At 34.8% G+C, this 18325-nt stretch overlaps 1 long non-coding RNA gene across 1 annotated transcript; it reads left to right on the forward strand.

Annotated features, from left to right (window-relative positions):
• Positions 1-697: 697 nt before the first annotated feature.
• LOC133666045 (uncharacterized) lies at positions 698-16282 on the forward strand. Its single transcript, XR_009829574.1, has 2 exons — positions 698-6382; positions 13331-16282. It is a non-coding gene; the product is annotated as an uncharacterized LOC133666045 (long non-coding RNA).
• The last annotated feature ends 2043 nt before the right edge of the window (positions 16283-18325 follow it).

An 18325-nucleotide genomic window follows, 5' to 3' on the forward strand; every position in this document is an offset into this window, starting at 1 on the left:
CCACAGAAAAAAAAAGGAGAAAAGGGGATGAAAAGAGAAAAGGGTAAATGTGTATACAGAGAGAGAAGTTGTGTTTGTGTTTGTACGAATGGTGGTCTTCTATGTAGTGGTGGTATTCGATGTCGCGATAGTGGGGGATCAGTGGTATGAAGGTGCATCAGAAGGATCGGGGTAAAGCTGGTGGGAAACAGTGCGGCGTCAGGGGCGACTGGGCTAGACGAGTCGAGGTCAGTTATCCGCCACGCCCGACGCCGACGCCGTCGTTCCGGCACACCGCATTGCATTTTCGGCGCCACTGCTGCCGCTGCGTATCACTGCATTGCCAATGGTCTCTTTTTTCTTTCTTTCTTGCTTTCTTCCTTACTCTTGCTCTTCTCTCTTTATCTTTCTTCTTACTTTAACTTTTTATCTTTTGTCTATTATCTTTCTTTCTCTATTTTTCTTTCTTTGTTTTAAGAATGCTTGCTATTGCGAGAACTCTTTTTATTTTCTTACTTTCTTTGCAGTATTTTTGCTATAATATAGTAGGTTTTGCCTACTTATCCATTGTTGATATTGAAACTACGTACATCGTTGCACAATTCAATAATCATTTTGAAATAACATTAACCGAATCAAATTTGTGAATTTTTGGAATAGAAATTCATTCTATAAAATTTTATCATTCAAATCATATGTCATAATATCTTTAAACTATGAATATTATAAATTATGATAAACAACAAGAGAAGAATGAATATCAAGGCAGCCATTTTACATTATTCGCGCGCATGCGATTATTTTTCAGAAATATCACATTAAATGATTACAGATTTTTATTCTTCGTATAAAATGATTAAGCTTTTTATGCATGTGAAATATAATTTAAAAGCATGTACAACTTTTTAATTCGCTAATATCAAATACGATGTCGCAATAAATAATATATAAAATTGTTAGAGTATTTGTGAAACGGTTAAGCTGTCTCGCAGTTGTCTGGCCGTCTAGTCCGACTTTGTCAGGGTCGTTCCAAAGAATGAGTATCGTGATGATTATTTCATATTTGTTCTTTCACTAAGTTTGAAAGAAGTGTTAATAGGAAGAACATCCCTTTCTATCGTCTTAGATAGATATATCAGAAATGATACGTCCCAATATTTCTTTTGAGCAAAAAAAAAAATGAAAGTCATTAATTTATCTTTCCGGATATACATAAAAAAAGAATTACAATTAAAAAAAATTAATTATATATTTTTTTTGTTTTTTTATAATCATTGTCACATTAATAAATTTTGGAAAGATTATGAAAAAGATTTATATTTTCTCATAATTAAAAAACATTAATGTTGAAAATGTGAACAGATAATTCGTAAAAAAGTTATGCATGAGAATTATGTCCTTAAGCAAAAAATAATAAAAAATATCGAATTAAACATTACAACGGAAATATATTCTCAGAATTTAATGCTTTTATATTTTTTCTTTTTTTCATTTATTTGAAATTAATTTTTTAATATTTTTCATAAAAAAAATGATAGATTTATTCAACATATTTTTCTCATTTTCATAGAATATAGACATGCAAGATTTTTAGAGAATAATTAACATACTTTCTCGATCTGATTTCCATTTTTTCAACATCAATTTTTTCAAATTTTTATTTTTTATTAAAAAGCTTCATTATTTTATTAATTTTTTTCTATAAAAATATAAATTAAAATGTTATAGTAAAAATACAAAGGTAAGAAATTTTATCAATTAATTTCATTTAACACTATGTTTATGAGATGTACATGAATTGCATAGAAATATGCATAGAAATGAAGTTGCATATACATAGAGAAAAAAGGAGAAAAAAATAGAATATACAAATGATGTTTCATTGTAACAGAGAAGAGTAGTTGAAAAACAAAATGAAATAATGATCATGTTTAAATATACTAATTAATCGAATAGAATAGATGAATGCAAGTATTTTTTTGAATATCTGTTTAACAAATATATATCAATATCTGTTTCCAAAATTTATTTTATTTGAAAATTTGTATTATATTTGCATTATGATTCTATATCTTTGAATTTCTTTTGGTTCATCCTATGAAATGACTAATTACTTTTTAATTATGCGAGTAATTTATCACTGTATCATTGTCATGTTATTTTATTTAATGCCATAAGTCGAATTATGGGTTTCATTATAAAAATAATATATGAAATCTTATTTATATATGGATATAAATATAAAGATGAGAGTGCGTTATTCAATAATGTAGAATTTTGTAGGAGTAGGGTGCGTTGATCGATGAACACGGCCCTGCAGACAGTACGTATCCCTTTCCCCTACCAACGTCGGACTAACCACCAAACCTTCACCACATCTCCCATCTGCCTTGGTACGTTATTGGCACTGGCTAATGGCTGATGCGAATTTGCCGTGGTTCGACAGAGAGAGACACTAGCAGGAATCACGATAAAGCATGTAGAATAAAGAATACGAAGAAGGAAAAACAGGAAAGAGTAGAGGAGTATTTTGTATCTTCGTTGCACATTGTTTCGAAATAGAACAAAAGATGTAGAAAAAATAATTACGAATAAAAAAAAATGTAATTAACTTAACTTAAACTTCGTTTTGAGGATACAAAATTTTTAATTTATTTTTATGTTTTTTTATAATATTTAACAAGTAAAATCTAAAAATATAAGTTTTAATGTTAGAAAATACAATGTAAGAAATACAATGTATTTCCTAACACATAACATAAATACGTTATTATTCCTAACGTATAATATATAAATACATTAATAAAAATTATAAATATTTAAACATAATTCTATTGTTAATCTAAACCTTTTGAAATGACACGTATGATAGATTTAAGTAAAAATTCGTTTTTTTAATTTTTTTTTTATATTTCTAATGATAAAGACACTTATTATAATAGAAAATGGCAGAAAAATATTTCGAAAAAATATAGGAGCAAGATAAATGAAATGAATAATAAATGAATAATAAATATAAATAATAACTATATATATATATTATATGATTGCTTTTCATATTACGCTGCCGCAATCTATTCCATCTAGTAATAGCTAGTTTCCAGGGCAAATAATTGCCTAATGTACAAATTTCAGCTTTGATTGCCATTAACTAATCAACGAGATTGGACCAAGTTCCTTTTGAACCTATTTACTGGAAAATCGACCTAGAAGCGCGATCAAAGAGCATGGTTTCGTCTGCGTTTATATTCCGTACGAAGAAGTAGATGTGACCTATGTTTGATCAGCCATCGATATACAATTTCTATTCGATTTGTCATTGTTTTGGCTATCTATAGGGTAATGACCATCGAGAAAAAAAGACAATTCAATTTTATTATTTCAAGTGGACCATATCCAAATGTCTTCGTCTGTGTTCGAGATAGTTGATTTCATTGGCGCAATGGATACATGAATCATCGGCGAATAAAACATTAAATCGAGATGGTATAATAACGAAAGCGTTTGCAAGATATCACGATATTATTCTAAAACGTTAAGATGTAGAATTAATTTAGATGCTCTTGTATAATAATTTCATCATTTTAAGATTTTAAAAAGTTGCATTCATTGTCATTGTAAAAATTGTGTGCATAGATTATTCTAGAATGAGATACATTCTTGTTGTTTAACGAATATTTTTCTCAAGAAAAGAAGACCATGATAGTACACGTAGTGCTGAACTTAACGACGACATTGCTTGCTCGAAAATTATCTATAGAGGACATTCGATATCTCTTTCACGACAGCTTTATTCTGATCAGATTCTATAAGCATGTAATATTTTTCAGAAACGAATGCATATATCAACGCATTTGCATAAATCTTAATCTTCCTTTAAGAAGTCCAATCATTTCTCAGAATAGAGAACTTGCTTCTTGCTCACGTTGCAACTTTTATTTCGCGACAATAACTATTCGTATTTCTATCTGGATGTCTGGACACGTAACGAATGTAGAATGTTATCAAGCTTGAGAGGAGTCGTATGAATATCTGACTTCTGCAGAGTATTCACACGATACATTCGTCAGTATAGCATAGCGGACCGTGGAGTAATTACTAAATGAGATCTCGTTCAAGGGATAAGCTTCTCCGAAAGACGGTACAGGTGTTAAAGAGAAGTCAAGCTTGAAAGTTTTATACGAGAATGTAGTGGTTGATTCATAATGGCGATAGTGTATGCACGGTGTCAAAAACTGGATAACGGTAGTACGAACGTTGTATGTAATGTTTCGTGCATTGTGCCAGATCAGTACGATAATAATCGTTCGAACTAGACTGGCAGCCAAGCAGTCCAGCGGTAAGCAAAACGCAAGTAGCAGCGCCGGCTACGAGCTATTCGTTCAGTTCGTTCGTCGGGTGAAGGACCCAGTCTCTCCCTCTTCCTTCTCCCTCCCTCCACTTCTCTCCCACATTCCCCTTCCACGGGAAATGATCGTTCTCTATCTAGCTTGCATGTATTTCTCTCGATCTCTTTCTTTCTTCCTCTTCGTTATCCATTCGTCCTTTCTTGCTTTCTCTTGATGCTTCTCTCTCTGTCTGTCCCCACTGCAGACCCATCCCCTTGTCACCTATCTGCCTCCAGTCATCCTCTCCCCCTCCCCTTGGCACCCCACTGGTCCGTCCTCCATCACCAGCCATCTCTGCAATTCTACTGCCGCAGTCCATACACATCAAACGATACCACCTGGTTTCTCAAATTGCGACGTCCACTGGATCCAAATGAAATTACACACAATCCTACCAGCTCCCACTAGCTTTTTCATTTTCTTCTTGCTCTCGCGGAATTTAGACACGTTTGAACTGGCAATGAAGATTTTTCACGGTTTTCACGATTCGAGCTGCTATTACCTTTTATATCTTTTTCGAAGAAGTCATTAAAATTTGTCGTACTTTTCGTCGATAATCTTCGCAATATACTATCTGATTATTGTCGCAAAAATAAGGTGCAATTTTTATCTTCATCATTTTAAAGTCAATGCGAAGAAAAGCTTCTATCCATCTTTATTATATTGATATATGCGGTCTTTCTCTTTTTACAATGCATCCAATGTTTCCTTTTACATTCTCTCAAAGTGAATCGGCTATTATACTTTTGTAATCACTCGACATCTATGGGTAGAATGCTGTAAATTCGTGGTCGTAAAATTATATTGCTAAATGAATTCAGTTGCACGAATAAATATGACTTCAAGTCGCGTGCTGCATAACGAGACAAAAGAGTTCCTTTGTATGAAACCGATTTGTAAACTAAAAATCTCGTCAATTCGATTGGCTGATTTATTAATTGATATTCAATGAAAACGTTTTGATTCCCCGTGACTCTTTAAAGAACCCCCTCTCCTCTTTGCGTCAAAAGAAGTTTTATATTACGCTCATAGCTTACATTTCCATTTAGCTTCGATTTCAGAACACTTTAAAAGTTCTTCGATAATTGGACGCACAATATTCCTGAAGATATAGAAAGAGTAAAGTAATATCAAAACCATAATACGATAATATTACTTTTGCGCGCGTTGCAATTTCTATGAGGCAAGAAAGAGATTGGCGCCGGGCGCTTCCAATTGCACCAGATCGCGTAATAACACGACTAAGGACTACGTGCATATATCCGTACATGTATACCGCAAAGTCTTCAGAATATCGAAGCATTAATACCACGACGAAACGAAGCCCTCGAGTATGCGCGTTTCGCTGCAACAATTTCCTTGATCGATAGTTTTGCCAACAAATAGAAACGTTCTCTATATCTTTCTATTCGCATAAAAATAAAATTCGAGCAATCGAATCGATTATTATAAATCTTTATTATTATTTAATTCGATTACTATTTAATCTTGTACAAATTTAATAAAATTTAATAAAAAATTTACTAAAAAAATTGTCGCAGTCTAAATTAGTCTAAAATTACTTTAAACGTCGTTAACATTTACGTCTTAAAAAGATGGCAATTAGTATATACATAATTTCACTACGCGAGGAGATGTTTCATGATTTCTGAGAACGAGCTAAATTTTGGTGTATTCCGTAGTCGATGGTCCCGCGACACTTAAACATTCGCAAAGGCAGGACCGTGAATTGCACGCACGGATAAAGGCGCGACCGTGGCGATTCCGACAGGAATTCCCGATGAGATGGGCGGAAAGTACAAAGGTTCGACGCGCTTCGGCGGTTCTCGGTACGGTGGGCTTCCGGTCGAATTCGGCTAGCTCCGATCGGCCTCGTGCGCACTCGTCTAGGATCGGGCCGCCCAGTGGGATCTACATCGTCAGAACGGGTAGTAGCGGCGCGCCGCGAGACCGGCAGTTTTGCGCCCCGTGCAACGGCCAATCGGCCAGTTCGTCGCCGGCTGTTCGTGAAAGAGGTATTTTCGCACATCGTTCTGCGTTTGCTCTCCAATCGGAGATCTTTTGCATCATCGTCCATCGTCCACCGATTTTGTCTTCGCTAGTTTTTTCCTACTTGTCACCCATCTATTTTGCATAGTTTCCTAATTTCTATGCTCCTTTTTGCACGTACAATTCTTTTTTCTTTTTTCTTATTGGTTCTGCGAATAATGGAATCTAAGTTTTTTGTAATAATGTGCTTTATATAAATGACGAATATCTTTTTAAAAGTCTATCCGCTCTATCATGAATTCGTAAGTGTGTATTATTCGTTGCCACGTATATTGGTATGCGAGCGAATTGTCGAGTGTTTGGTGACGTGTTAAAATGCGGCCATTTCCACCGGCCATGAACGAGATAGAGAGCGTGCTGCGTGAGATAGAGAGTGAGAGAGAAAAAGGGAGCATATGCGTGTGAGAGAAACAAAGAAAGAGCTTAAAAGACATCAGTATTTTGAATAAGTTTATAACTCTAAATTTCGCAAGTTCATCAAACATAGCATGTTTGCAAAAAAGACGGATTTTCCGATACTTTTCGTTCTGTTATCAAAATCTGCTTTCTTTCAATTCACTTCTTTTTCTTCTTCTTCTTCTTCTTCTTCATCATCATCTTTTTTCTTCTTCTTCTGCTTCTTTTATCCTAGTTGAAGCAGCATGAATTCAGAGATTGAAAGAAAGAACGATTGCCAATTGTCATACGTTCAGGTGCTGGAGGGTTAATTCGATTGGGATTTTTGTGGAAAGTTTTTCGCTACATATTTTTGGAAATAGTGAAACGCGTAATTAAAGGAAAAATAAATTAAAAAACGATAAAAAGAAAAAAATAACAAAAATCAGATTTCTTAGTATCCGGGGTACAAATCACGTCGAGAAAAAATTTGGAGTTGCGACTGTCACGCGTGCCGGCTATTGCTGGTTCAGGCCCGCATATCAGTTAATTTTGCAGTCTTTTGATTTCAATTCTTCAAGAAGAATAGTGATTCAACAGTTTTTTTGGTGATGTCGACCGAAATTCGATAGAAGAAATGGCGATTGATATGGCGAAAAGAAATGAGGAAACGTCACGTAACAGTGGTGCGCTGCCGGCTAACCTGTCGGTTAACCTCTTTCTCGCTGCTCACCGGAAGAGACGAACACGTGCACTTCAGTCAGGTAAATTATTCGCTTGTTTTTGCTTTATCATTTTATTGATACAAGCTTGTAATTTTCATGGGTTTTCGATATCGATTCTTTTGATATTATATTGTTGAAACATTACAAAAATCGTCAATCACGAATGGATGGTTATTTAAGAAACCAACTTTAACGATCAAATGAAAGCACCTATTTTTCATAAAAATTTTGAAATTATTTCTTATTTTGAAATTAATTATTTTTCTAATTTTCTTTATTTTTTATATTGTAAATTATCTTTTATTTTTAAAGTTACATTGGTTTATTCATACATTTATAAGATTATAATTTTTTCAATTGTTTTTATTTTCTTAATTTTATATAAAAATGATAAGATTTGAAATACGATCGATAAAGAAAGAATTATGAAATTATTTTTAATAATTTTCTAATAAAAGTAAAAATGTGCGGTTTTCAATGCGATGTTATGAAAAAAAGTAAAATATAAAAAGAAGACTGTTCGATAGTAAAGTACAAAAGACTATTCTGCTGCACGATTATTCGCTATACCACTTAACGGTCGTTTCCTCTTAACACTACTCCCCTTTGCTATTCGTTGAAAACTTGAACCAACCATATTCTTCGTTCTAACATGAGTATTATATTGATTTTACGTAACAATTTTAAATTTAGCAAAAATTTAAATTATTCAAGATAAAAATGTATAACATAGATCAGAATTTAGTTTGTACTATTTCAATTTTCTTTTCTTCTTGAACTTCATGCTTCATTTTTCTGGCTATATAGTAATATATTTTTCTGTGCATGTGGATCTAAAATGTTAACCGTTAAAAGCTTAATCGTAGGTTCAAATTCTCGGTAAAGTAATTTGCTAAATGTAGTTTATTATCAATTATCAATTTCTGAGAATTTCAAAAATATAATATATTAAAATTTATATGTGACGGGAAAATATTTGTTCGTCCCGAACGTTATTAATTGCTTATCCAAAAATTTTTAATTTTTTTTAATAACATAAAAGCGCATGCGCTTTTTGATTCTTCTTTTTATTAAAGATTTTTCAAATAATGCTGATAAGTAATCATTATATATTAACAAGTCTTATATCATGCTATCTTTTTGCTCATTTTATTATTATTATTTTTTTTCTAAATCATATTATTTATTTAATTTTTTAAATCATTATTATCATATTTTTAATTTTTCTTATTAAGAATTTTGATTTTTGAGTTATCAGAAATAATGATAGTCAGTAATATAAATTTGTTATTGCAGGTGTCAATACATTCGTTAACATGTTGACACATTTCGCGAACACCTTTTACAAAACATGTAACTGCGTATATTCATATGTTTATAAAAAATTTGTTAATGTTTATTTCTAATTGTTTTTTTCACAATATTTTTTATTATTAGTTTTCAAATAAAAATAAATCTTAAAAATAAAAATAAAATTTGATATATTTCGTCATTTTACATATAACAAAGCTATTTTTTATAATTTGCAATGTCGAATTTATATTTATTATATTATATACCATATAATTTTTTGATAAATTGTTTTTATGTTTAAATTAATTTTTGTATATTTACTATATTTACTATATTAAAATCTTACATAGAAAATTTGAAGAATTAAGAGAAAATATATTTTATAAGATTAAGCAGTTGTAGGCATTTTGTTAAAAGTAAGTTTTTATTTAGACATATTTTTCGTAATTGAAACATTTTTCGTATCTGTTTAAATTAAATACTATCGAAAAGTCAATATTTTGGCGATATTTATAGATTACACGATTCGACGATTTCCATATAAGGAACATGATTTGATTTAACATTCCTACTAATCGTACGACTCACTTGCGTCATTATCAAAGTCAAACTTTAAGTAACTTTTCACATCTTCTCATTTATCTCTTTTATGTTCAATTATTTCAAATTCTCTTACTATCATAAAATTGATACTTCGTATTTCACATCTTTATTTCCTATAAAAAACTTTTTATATATAAATATTCGCCATTTCTTTTTTTTTTTTTTTTTTTGAATAAAAGACCGGTTGAATTTCGAATCACGAAGAAAAAACAAAAGAAATACTTTCTCGAATCGAAGGCTAGAGTGGTCTCGGTGAAGGAAGGCAGAAAAGGCAGGGAAACGGGTAGGCAGCGGCCAGCCGACAGCCGGCGAGTCAGTCATGTGGGCCGAGAGAATTCGCCGGTTCGAAGGCGTGCGTTCGGTACCGGGACGGCCTCGTGGTACGCATACACCAACGATGCTTCTATTCGATGTATCGGTGCGTAGAGAGACTCGTATCCATCTCTTTCTCTCTCTATCTTTTATGAGTACTCGAAAAGGCCTCTTATACATGTGCGCGCTGATGTCAACGCCTGGTGGGTCGCCGTGCCCGACGCTGGTTTTATTTAATCACGCTGCTCTGCCCGGCTGCCGGCAGGCCTGTTGCTAGGCACCCTTCTCCGTCCTACCTCCTACCTCCTTCCCTCGAGCGCGGGGCCCTCCGCGACATGCCCCGCCCCTGTCTGCACCCCCTCCACTCGCTCGTTTCCCGAACATTGCCATCTCTGTCTGTCTGTCTGTCTGCTGTGTATATCCATATACACGTTTTCTTTTTGTAACGATGTGTAAATCGTTCCTCGCTACGTCTCTCTTCCATTTCGTACATTATTGGACACTAGAGCATGGTCATTGGAAAATCTTCTATTTCATGGTGAATCTCTCTATCTGTTCGTTTATCTTTCTTTTTCTCTCAAGCTTGTGTGTACACGTATGTGCTTTGTGTACGTGTGTAGTCTCTTCTGGCTAGTATGTAGCTGCTTTCGACGTCGCGGTCTGCCAATTCGTGGTTTTACGGAGATTGCTGATCCTAGGATTTTCCAATTGCCCTCATACCGCACTGTCGCGAGTTCTCATTATCGGGAGTATTTAATCAGAACAAAAGCATGTTTCTTTCTAGAATTCTATTTCTATTCATTGTTTTGTTGAAAGTTCAGAAACTTTGGAATCGTATAATTTTATACATTAAAGATTTCATTCTTTTTGCACTCTTTTTGGTGATCGTACATTTTGATATTTATGTGGTTACGCGTTTATGTAAGTTATGTTTTCCTCTGTATCTATCACATCAACGGAATATTATTATCGAGCTCGTCCAGATGCGTAACTTTCCTAAGAATGCAGGACAACGATATACAGCACGACCAGAATAAAACGCATTTCTTTGTTCGGATTACATTCTCTCTTTTACATGCGTGTCGTGTATATACTTGGAACACCTCCCCCTTTCTGACAAAGAAGCTGACTGTAACCAACGCGATCAGGATGCACATAGATGAAACAAGTTTTCAGTGAGCATTTAATTGGAATGTTTTTGCAATGAAGCACTTAGATCGATGTTATTTATTAATCTTTTAAATGAAAAAGAAAGATGGATAAAATTTAAAAATTTCAAATAATAAATATAATATTTTCATACATAATACATGAAAGAATTTTGAAAATATCTAATGAATTAAATGAAAATCTTTGAACAAGATAAATTTTTCGTTGGTTTCTTCTCGAATATTTTTCTATAGTCTCGATACACGCGTAGACTCCATCTGGACAAAACGAACGGAAATGGTATGTGAATCTGGATGACGTCAACCATCGCGTTATGAGAAAGAAAGGAGAGTGTATATTTAAGTGGAAAGAGAGAGGATTGCGTTAGGGAGGGGAATAGTGAAGAAGAAAGGGAGAAAGAAAAAGAGAAAATGGCGAAATAGCTTGGCTAAAGAAAGAAAGAGAAAAAGAAGAAAAAGAAAATTCCTAGATCTCTTTCTTCTTGCAGCCGGTTTCGCATAGACGTCCTTGAAATTCGTGAGATCGGAGAACAATCGACTATAGGCGTTCATCCGTGCAGGATGGTCCAGTGGCGCCGACTAGTCTCGATTGCGCCCCTCCATATCCATCTCGTACTTCGTTAAGGACCCCTCCATTCGGGGAGGCAGGTTTAGTTTAAGGTCTTCTCTGTCGTTTGCTCTCTGCTCCTGCTGGCTATCGTGAACCATTCCGACCGTCAAGGACAGTTCAGTTCAGTGTCGGGTAAAGAGGGTCAGGCACGTAGACGAAAACTTTCAAGGGCAGACGAGACCCCTCGATTCTCGCTGTCGCGTAAATTCTCCGCCTGTGCTGTTGGATCGTTTGTCGTATATGTGTATGTGTTCGTATATGTGTCTCTTCTCTTCATCTTCAGTAAGTCTTGATTCGGAACCATTGCACAGTGGATTCTCACTTGGCAGGAATTTCTTTCTTTTCTTCTTCTTTTTCTTCTTCTTCATATCCACTGACTCATCGTCTTGAAATTAACCGATTTTGTACTGGTTCGGATATAATTAAAGATACGATTTCTTGATAAATACTTTGTTCGCCTTCCTACTGTGCAATCATTTGCAATGCTATAGCGTTTACAATGAAAGAATTATTCTTTGTCTTGTGCACAATCGTCGGTTTTAGTTTTTTTCTTTTTTATATAAATATGGACGTTCATCGTATCACTCATTTTTGACATATGTAAATTAAAATGAGAAATAAGTGAAAACTTCTTGCTGTTTCTAATTTGTATATAATCTAATTGTATATCAAATAAAATATTAAAATATTTTGTCTGACTTGCGAACTTTTTGTGGAAATAAGGAGAGAAAGAAGCTCGATGAATTACTCAAGACTACTCACTTATTTTATTTGATTGAATATTTGATTGAATATTTTCCAATATTTTAAAACAAATAATAATCGTTGATTCATATGAATTTCGCTTGTGCGATTTTCGAGTAGTAACCGATCACTCTTCCATATTTGAGGGAGGAGGATAGGCTGAAAGAAGCCCAAGTGAAATGATAGACGATATGTGCGCGGAAAGAAGCATCGAGAGAAGAGAGAACGGCTATTTTTAACTTTCTGCCAGTCTTTTTCTCTCTCTTTCTGCACGTTTTGGAACACTCTGCGTTCCTCTCGTTCAAATAGCAGTGATGTATCGACTAGTTCGAGTTCTTGAAACTCCTGTTTGAACTATTGAAAATATTGCGAATCAGAAATCATATTGAAATACGTAAGTCTTTCTCAAATGATTTTATCACATGATATTTCACATATTTTAAATGGAATTCGTGAGCAAGATGATAGTAAATTCTCTTCATCAATGTTATTTTGTCGTCATTGATAATCTTCGATCAAATCTCAAATAGATTTGAACGTGTCAATACCTTATTAAAATCTTATTCTTCTTCTTCTTCAATTTATTGGATCTTTCTTTGTCCTTGAAATGTAAATAGAACAGATATATCGTTATCGATTTCATATAAGAAAAATAAGAATTCAATGGTAAAGTTCTATTTATTTCTCGCGTAAATTACTTTTCGCAAATTCACACTATGATTATCTACATGCAAGAAACTTAGATATGTCTAATTTCTTACTAATTTTATCATTTACGAGAATTTCGCATTCAGTTGAAATTGATATCATATGCGATAAATCGATTTTACATTTAATTGATGTTAAACACGTTAACGGTATTTATCATCCATAATGCAAGACTTAATAGAATATTATTTCATTTCCGTTTAATATTTTCTCAATAACACCATCAAGATTATCTATCATAACTTCAAAATTCAAAAACATAAAAATCTCACAACCATGGCTTCGAAATCAATATGATCGACTTTTTCCCGTCATTATGTCAACGGAAGTTGACAGAAAACAAACGTCGGATAATGGAATTTTCCATTGTTCCAGTGTCGAGTTACATCAGCAAATATTGTCCAAAATCGAGCTGCCTACTCGAAGAACTACGCAGCGTTCTTTTCAAATAAGAATCGATTGGTAAACGTGTACCGGCCAAACGAGACGCAAAAGAATGTACGATTCGCGAAAACAGTCGCATTGCCGTTAGATGAGTCACAATTCTCGACAAACGCCTCTGTTCAACGAATGCATCGACTTTCACGGATGTGTATAACCGCGCGAGTTGGTTGGTCTCTTCTACGGAATCTTGACTCATCCACCGGACTTACAGCGGAAGTTTCTTAACGGTCGTGACATAGGTTCATTCTGCACAGGAGATATATAAGTACATGGTCTCGACGTCAGACTTCCGGTAAAGATTATGTCGAAGTCGAAAGGTCTGTTTTACCCGTTAAGTGGGATCATCGAACGTGTGTACGCGATCGATTTTACATCGTACTATCGGACTCTGATTTTACGCACTGCACGCTTTAAATTCCAGCAGAGGCTCAGTTGATGAGGAAAAAGTTTCATTTATTGGTAAAGGTTCGATATTGGATCGATACCGATATTAGATATCGTAAGGAGACCACCGTGCTAGTTATCGCGGACAGGCTACAACCGGTTTTGTACTTTGGTCGACGAGAAATAATTGCAGACACGAAGTACGAATTCACTTGGTATAGAGATTCAGACAGCATTCAAGCAATCGAGATTATCGATGGCGTATAGTATGTTAGATGGTAACAATGTCGGAAGGAGTGGCGGCGGCGTTATTGGCGTCGATGAAGCCGAAACACGAATCGGGGATCGCAGAAATGCCATTCAGTCGGCTAACAATGGATCGATGCATTCTCTATCGAATAACGAGGCATTCAAACGACAACTAGTGGTATTTTCGCGTAGTTGATACGACGGATCATGGCTTGTCTTTTCGTTTCGATAAAATTTGTTCGCTTAAAAAATTGGCTAGAAAAATTTGCGTGTCTAAAATATGCCGGTGGTGCAATATTCTAATTATCCGCATAACGTTCGTGACTGTATCGGTGATCAAAGGTCCGATGACTATCTTTCAAATAACCTATCGTGAGGAATAATACTGCGGTTTAATATCGAAGTGCTTGAAGTACGATTTTTTATGTTACGTATACTTATCGGAAACATCACGACAACGTTATTATTTAAAATCGCCGCTTAGGTAAAGTTTAGATTAGACCGGGAGTTTATCGATTAAACATATCGTGGCTTTTCATGGAAATGTTTCGGTAAGACAAAAATCAAATACGTATCTACATTTTAAATGATCTTAAGTCGATCGGAAGGGAAATTTTTGAAAAACTTGTGCGTGCAATTGGTAAAATGTATGAAAATAAAATGTGGAAAACTTTCTAGAGAAAATCTCTTATTATCAATACAATTGTATTTATTAGTGTGTAAACGCAAAATATTTAAAAATTCCAATTACTCGAGCGTTTTTGCATCTCTGATTAAAGTAAAGCGTGATGACGATCGTATCACCATACTTGTAATTGTGATACTATTTATCGTGCTATGATTGTATGTTAGTGGTACGATAAATAGAGAGAGGAAGAAGAGTAGTTGGAAGAGAATTTCCAACGAAAAAGACGAACAGTTACACACGTCGTATTGTACGTAGTGGTGTAAACGTGGTGGTTGCCTTCTTGGTTGCCGGCGTCTGCAACCTTGCCCTCTTCCATCCCTCCCCCCTGACTTTCATCCCCTCCATACACCCTGCAATCCATTCGATCCTTTCCCCTTATCTCGATCCAACGCTGTCGCGGTTCTCTTCTTTCTTCCCTCCCACCCTCTGTCTGGCTCCTTCGCTTTGATTCATCGAAGTCCTCGCCCCTCGCCTCTTACCCCGCAATCGTCGACGTTTCCCGGCCTATTATCGTCACTCGTCGACGAAGAACGGGAAAGAGGGAACGCGACGGGAAGCAAGAGGGGAGACTTTCCTTTACCTCCACCAACGAGTGTAGGAGTTTCAATGTCACGATGCGTCGGCCACTGCGAAGGAACTACCGCTCCAGGAATATTACCATTCATCAGATTCGTGTAATCTCCGTGCACGTTTCGCGTCGCCTCGTTGTTAATTGGCTTATACATTCCTTCGCGTCTTTCATTTCGTTTGAATTTCTTTCTTTCATTTCCTTTCTTTCACGTACGAAGAAATCGGACGATAAAAATAGTCCTCTTCAATTTAGTGTTCGGACAGTTCTACTTTATTGTCGGAAACGATTGAAACGTGTTGCGCGTTAACAATTTGATTTAAAGGTGGGAAAATTGTGCGAAATTATCAACTCGAATCTTATCTTTTATTGACTTTTGTGAATTTCTCAACTATCTTCCAATTATCAAGAAATTTCTGTAACAGATGATATGAGTTTAATCATCGATATTATACGTTAATATTTGTGTGAAAAGTTTATATTACTAAGCAGTGATATTTTATGTGACAAGTTTAGATTAGCAATTATCGTTGTGAAAATTGAGCGTATAATTTGTTAGAGATCCAAAATGCAACGTGGATTTATGATCGAATTATACGAAAGTGTATAATGTTGTGTAACGATTGCGAGAAGAGAAATCTAAGTAACTAAGCATCGAATATTAGAGACTTTGATCGTTTCTTTATACGTGTTTATTAAACGTTTTTCTTTCGATGACGTTCCTTCGAGACATTTACAACAACTCCTGTCATCAATCGGTTTATTTATGCAACGAATTAACTGGAATATCATAATGTAACAAGTATGTGTCGATATGTGTTTCTCTGACGTGTCGAATAACGATGAGTAACGAACAATGTCATGCACAATTCTTATTGGGACGCCAATACGCTTATACGTGGATTAATATAAATTAAGTTCATTGTAAATCTATCAATTATTTTTTATGTAATATAAATTTTACTTTATAGCATTAAAAGATATAATTTTAATCATGACGTTTTATAATTATCATTTACAAAAGAAAATATTTCTAAGAATCGCGTATTCGTTTAAAATTTTTCTGTCCGTTTTCCGAATATCTTATTTGAACAAAATTTTAGAAGTGAATTCCATATTTATTCAGGCTAAAAAGAGATATCTCGAGGTATCGTTTAGATCATAGAAAAAATTTTAGAGATTTTTAGAAACTTTTCAGCTACCTGCCACAATACAACATCTGCCTGTCAAGTTTCCTTTTCTTGATAAATCCTGCACACTGGTTTGTAGTAACCTCTATTGGAAGGTCTCGATTTATTGTTAATCTTTTACGGTACTTAGTCGTTTTCGATGAATGCGAATCAACGTTTGCGGAAAGAATTTATTGTCGGTTTTTCTACAGAAAGGAATTTTTCACTGCTACTTGCTGCGAACATAATATTATCATTTCAATCTTTACATATTTCTGTTTTGTTAAACGGACAATAACGGACCACCTCGTAAATCGTACGTCTTATTGTCACTCAGCTTATTTCTTTTCGTCGCGATTGAACTATCGTTAACGTTTCATGCATGTACTCGAATCTTTATTTCAAAATGCAGGACACGCTGTCGTAACGTGGCGCTGCAGTCGCGTAATTTATCCGACAGGATTGTTCAGAGGAAACGTTACTTGTCGTGCGCAACGCGCGTTACTCGGGTACTTTAGGCTGTGCCAATTTCGAATCAGTCAGGTACCTGAAGTAGCGCGCGCTGCGGCGAAACTGGATCATCGCTTTTTTCGCTGCAAATTCAGTTACTACCAAGACAAGAAGAGAAGAGAAGAGAAGAGAAGAGAAGAGAAGAGAAAATAATGGAAGAAGAAAAATGCGAACAATCTGAAAGAGAGGAGGGAAGAACTGGAGGCTGCATGTTAATTGTACTTCATCAGGTGCTCTGGTGAACTCGATACCCGGCACCTGTTGGAGCGCAATTCATATGACTGTGCCCTGCTACCTTATTTCGTCGTTGCAAAAAAAAATCGATCATCTTAAACGAGGATGAAACTTGAAAAATACGAGCTAGATACGAAATTTTGATCGTTAGAATACGAGAACGATAATTATTGCGATACGAATGTTCAAATTTCGAATTTACGAAAGATATGTATATAAATTTATCCGAACACAATTTATCGATTGCGTATTTAAGATTCGCACAATGATTATAAGGAACGCGATTAAATGATCGAATTATTTCCTGGATATTACCGTCCGTTGAAAAATGCGATCGTTATTATCGATACAGTGTCGGTTAATGGGTGCGATTTAATTTTGAGCGCGATCCTCGTTTAATCGGTAAATAAAATTAACCGGCGCCCTGTTGTTACGTGGATGAAACATTGTTAGACGAGAGTATCGTTTCTCTCTCGATGGGCAAAGGAGAGGAACCGTAGCCTCGTAATGTCGCGAACTAATGGGATAATGACGTTACGTGGGGTCGCGTGGCAGCGCACCGAGCGAAAGAAACGAGAGAGAAGATAGAATGGGAGAGGAAGAGGGAAGAGAAGGAACCGAAGTAACGCAATTATTCATCTATTTGCACGGTTCAAATAGAAGCTTCAGAGCGTCGAAAAGTGCCTATTTGTACCGAATTACATTCTTTTTGTTTCGGTCAATAAACTTCCAAACTTCTAGTCGCAAAATCTGCAATGCGTGCCCGAGAAAACTTACCTTCGATCAGTTGCAGTTCTCGCGTTTATTTTTAATTCGATATTCTTACGATCGCTTGTTATTTTAATGTATCTTGAATGATTTTTTTTATAGCAAATTATAGATATGTCATTTATAATTTCTATTGGTAACATGTATAAAGTAAAGATGAATCTTAAAAGATCTGATGAAGTTGCTCTGCAAAAGAAGTACTATTTACAAAAAATCATCACATTTTATTTTTAGCGAATGGTATAATTTGTTCAATATACAAATTATGGTAAACGTGTCAATTTTTTTCAATGCTTTAGTTATCTATTATATCTAATAGATAAATATGCAAATATACGTAAAAAATACAATCAAAC

The sequence above is a fragment of the Apis cerana genome, linkage group LG4, assembly GCF_029169275.1.
Source record: "Apis cerana isolate GH-2021 linkage group LG4, AcerK_1.0, whole genome shotgun sequence".
NCBI lineage: Eukaryota > Metazoa > Arthropoda > Insecta > Hymenoptera > Apidae > Apis > Apis cerana.